Source organism: Triturus cristatus, chromosome 10, assembly GCF_964204655.1.
Source record: "Triturus cristatus chromosome 10, aTriCri1.1, whole genome shotgun sequence".
Classification (NCBI taxonomy): Eukaryota; Metazoa; Chordata; class Amphibia; order Caudata; family Salamandridae; genus Triturus; species Triturus cristatus.
In genome coordinates this window covers 318,361,565-318,366,248 of record NC_140593.1, presented here as the reverse complement: position 1 = coordinate 318,366,248, position 4,684 = coordinate 318,361,565, and the positions used below count along the sequence as shown (strand labels likewise).

At 38.3% G+C, this 4,684-nt stretch overlaps 1 long non-coding RNA gene across 1 annotated transcript; it reads left to right on the top strand.

The window, feature by feature from the left end:
• Window positions 1-2,766: 2,766 nt before the first annotated feature.
• LOC146789377 (uncharacterized) lies at window positions 2,767-4,057 on the top strand. Its single transcript, XR_014969793.1, has 3 exons — window positions 2,767-2,852; window positions 3,254-3,388; window positions 3,926-4,057. It is a non-coding gene; the product is annotated as an uncharacterized LOC146789377 (long non-coding RNA).
• The last annotated feature ends 627 nt before the right edge of the window (window positions 4,058-4,684 follow it).

Sequence of the window (4,684 nt, the reverse complement as noted above, 5' to 3'; positions counted from 1 at the left end):
GGATGCAACACTATATGAGCACACAGAGATGCTCCTAGACTTAATTCGCCTGGTATTACAGAACAATGTGTTCCTACATTTGGGTAGCTGGTACGGACAAGCGGTGGGAGTCGCAATGGGCTCTAAGTTTTCACCGTCATATGCGAATCTGTATATGGGGAACTTTGAGCAGAGACACCTTTGGCGTGAAGGCCCCCCGGAAGTGACTGAACATATCATTTACTGGTCTAGATATATAGACGACATCTTTATGATATGGTCAGGTAACGAAAGAGATCTTTTGAAATTGGTGGACCATCTCAATGTCAATACATACAATCTGAGTTTCACATACAAAGCTCATTGAACCAGAATAGACTTCTTAGATGTAGTTTTATATGTGGAGGACAATAAGATCCTATCTAGACTGTATAGGAAGGAAACATCCTGCAACTTAGTCCTACATGCGAACAGTGCACATCCTAGCTCACAAATCAATGCAATCCCTCTGGGGGAAATGACTAGGATTAGAAGAAACTGTTCAGACCCTTCAGTTTTCGCCTCGGAACTAAACATCTTGGAAGGGCGTTTTGCACAGAGAGGGTACTCACAAACTGTTCTGAAGAAGGCCAAAACTAAAATACTTAAGACCTCGAGAGAATCGCTGTTACACAACACACATAGGAAGAAAGGGAATAGATGTAATAAGCTTGCACTTGTGACTGGTTTCCACACACACAGCAATGTTGTCTACAAAATCCTATTAAAACATTGGCATCTATTACATCTAGATAAATCTTTAGCAAAACACATCACCAAAAAACCAATGGTTGCACATAGGAGGGGTACCACCTTACGTAACATCTTATGTCCCAGCTATTTGCCCCCCAAAGGTCAAACTACTACTTGGCTTCCAAACAAACCGAAGGGTTTCTTCAAATGCACACAATGCAATGTTTGCCCCTTTGCACTGAACAAACTAATGGACTTTAAATACAACACTCAAGTAAAGTATTCGGTGCGTGAATTTATAAACTGCAATACTTGCTATGTAGTTTATTGTCTAGTATGCATTTGTGGGCTCATCTATGTGGGTAGTACACTGCGTCCTCTTAAAGAGCGAATACAAGAACATATCAGAGCTGTCAGGAATAACAACAGAGAGTATCCCTTTGCGGTTCACTTTAATGATTCACATTTGATAGCGAACATGAAAGATATCCGTTTTCATGGTATCACTCAAATTAAAGCACAGCAAAGAGGGGGTGACCAGGTCTTAAGTTTACGCAGAACCGAAACACAATGGATCATTAGATTGAGAGTGGTGGAACAGGGTTTAAATTTTGATAGGGAACTACATGTCTTCCTGTCTGAGTGATCACCCACATCCTGAGCTTGTGTCACAGAGGTACTCTTTATTTAAGAAAGTATACTAGAACCTAATTTTATACTATGTGACTAAAACCAAGATAGTTACCATGACTTACAATGTGACCCTGTGTTATATACTCATGTTGACATTTCTGCAAAAGTTAAACTCGAATGATTTATTTATGCTGACATTCTTGCGTAGGCATGACTTAAACAATTCCACAAGCAATGAGTACATTGGTGTTTTCTAGTCCAACTCGCCTACTGTGGGTCTGGTTGTACTTTATTTTTTGTGCTTAACACTGGAATTAGAAATTACAACATCATTAATCTAAGTGTTGGTCTAAAAACTGAGCTTTTCCTCTTCAAACATGTGCTATGTTGTATCAGACTGTTACCATGAGCAAGATAATATCGTTACTGTACTAATTATGATGATTGCTCTGTTTGTTGTCTCTAGTATTTCCTAAATGTTTTTATCCGAAAATGTACAGGTAAAATAGGTAGAATGGCTTCTTGAACTTTAAAATCATGGTGGATTGGGTTTTTGCACTCCCTTCCCCTTTCTTTTCCTTTGAAATTCTATTTCTTGGTGACATTCGAGGTCTATCCTTCCATGCCAACATAAATTATTCTAATTGATCTCATGCACTACATTTCCTCCATTTCTCCTTTTCTTTACCTTTCCAGCATCTTAAGACTCAGAATACCGTTTCAGGTGTGATCTAAACATACAACTTAGGAATGATTAAATGGAACTCATCCTTTTTTACCCACTCCAATATGGCGCCCATACTGATGAGTAATAGTCCGTTTTTTAACCTGCTTGCTTGCTCACTCGTGACATTGCAGGGAACACTTCCGGGACATAATTGGTTTTTAAATCAGACCTCGGGCGGGTCTATTTGATGCAGGAAGGCTACGGACGAGAGGACTCTTAGGACGTTACAATTTGCAGACTGAAGGTAAATGTGGTGGACAGCGTAGTGTGTGACGGGAGGTTTTTGTTGGTGGTTAACAGTTCTTACACTCGTAATTGGAAATAAATTGCTGTAAATGCCATAACTGGATAGCGTAGCACTAACGATGGCCGAATGCTTAGGACCCAATTTTTCCTGTTTTTCAAATAACTTGTAACAACCAGTTATATTTTGGGTCTGACTCATTAGTGATATTTATTTTTATACCCTTGAACTTTAGGACCTTATCATGGTGCCTTAGAAACTTGAATTCACGGGACACTTGACAAATAGCAGAGCTTATATAGGTTGCTGGCGATTTCGTAAGTGTTTTTGAGCTAGACGTAACTATTTTTCCTATTTTAGCTTTATTTTTAATATGAGGAATCTAATACTCCAACTAAAGAAATCCTTCCTACTATGTACTGAATCTGCACATTTTTTATTCTTTCCATAGACTTTTATTTATTCGAATAGAACAACAGGGTTATCCATCACTTCTGGATGTAAGACCCTGTGTCCTTAGACTGTAACGTGCTCTGTGTAAGTCACGCTCATTTTATGCTTTTTATAAATAATAAGGCCTTGTGACTTTTACTCTTTTTTGGCTGTTTGGGATGAGGCCTTAATTGACAGAGAAATTTATGAAAAACTTTTTATAAAAAACATTTTGTAACTTCATTTACTTCTTGTCTTATATGTAGTTTTTGCCAATTTCTGCTTACTGGACTCCAACACTCTCCAGGACTTTGGAGGTTGTAAACGATCCTAATATAGGATATCCCTTTCTTCCACACAAAAGAAGCCAAATAAGGTGAATGTCTAGCTGTCCGGTTATATTACAGACAATTTAATGTATTGGACTAGGTTCTAGAATTGCCAACATTTGCTCAAATGGATTATCTAATGTTGCTAGGACTGGTTCGCTTTTTCTCCTTCTCCAGCTTCGATATATTTTCAACCTTACGAGATAGCGAATATCCGGAGTCCTCGAGATATTTCTAGGGATTTCGGAGAAACCTAGTGGATCGGGCCCACTATAGCCATCGCCAACTCTTTTACAACCATCAGAACTGAAGGTGATTTAAAAAGAATTTGGACTACATAATGTCTCTATATATACTCTTCAATTCTTATCTTATGACTCGATATACTTGGGGTCAATAGGGGGACCATTTCAGACTCCCTTTATTTTTCGTCAAAATACTTTTGTATTCTTTTCTCATATTAATGGAGTTGTTTCTTCTCACTATATCTTGGGAGTGGACATTGACCTATAGATCTTTTTCTCACTGGTTTCTAGCTTTCTTTACATATTCACGAACACCTTTTTATTTGTCTAGATTTTGGAATTTTTTTGTGTGACTGTTTCTATTGTGCACGGAATCTTTTCACGTTTCTCACATTACTCCAATTTCTGTATGTCTTTTCGCTTATTCTTGGCTCGTGATTTTAGGGTGATATGAAAACATAGAAATCGTTTCCAAGCGGTCTTCTGTCACTGACATATATCTTTTTAGTAGTATTCAAATAAAAATTCTTAGATATGGACATTTAAAGTATCTTGTGCACTTATGTCGGAACACTTCAATGTTTGTTCTACTATTACCTTACAGCCTTGAGGAAGTCACGGTGGTGACGAAACGCGCGTTGGCTGTTTCAGATAAGAACGCTCTACGTGTCAACCCTTGCATTTACAAGAACTGCAAGAATTGAGATGTATATACCAACAAAAAAATCTTCTTTGTTTGATGTCTTATCTGACATATGATGTTACACGCTAGATGAAGTGCTTTGTGTCTGACAATCATTAAAACTGAGCTCACAGCACACATTTGTATGTCTCATGACATTCTTTATGCCAATTGGTTTCTTCTCTATATTACTTGGTGCTTGCAGTTTATATGATTAATTTCAAACAAATGTGATTGTTTTCAATTTGGTGAAGAGTGCCGGGGTCTTTCTGTATATCTATATTACGGGACATGTCTGACCTGTTTAACCGATATCCTTGGTAGTGGGATATCTGACCTCGAGTCGGCACCTTCTTTACATGTGTCTCATATTTGATTATACATATTGTATCAAACTGCCCCATTATCTGAGTTAAATTGTTTATGTGATTGTGCGACTCACTATCCACCACTACCTTGTGTACTGACTATAGTTAGACTCAACTCAACCTCGTGCATTACTGGGATGTGGGCAGCAACCCTTTGTCTAGCCCATGATCCCCGCGGCACACTCACTGCACAAAAAAGTATGGGGGTGTCATTATCACAGGTCAGTACTAATTCTCATGATCAAAAACACGGAGTAACTGTACCCACAGTAGCCACCACAAAAAGGGCGACTTTGATGGACTATTTCAGAAA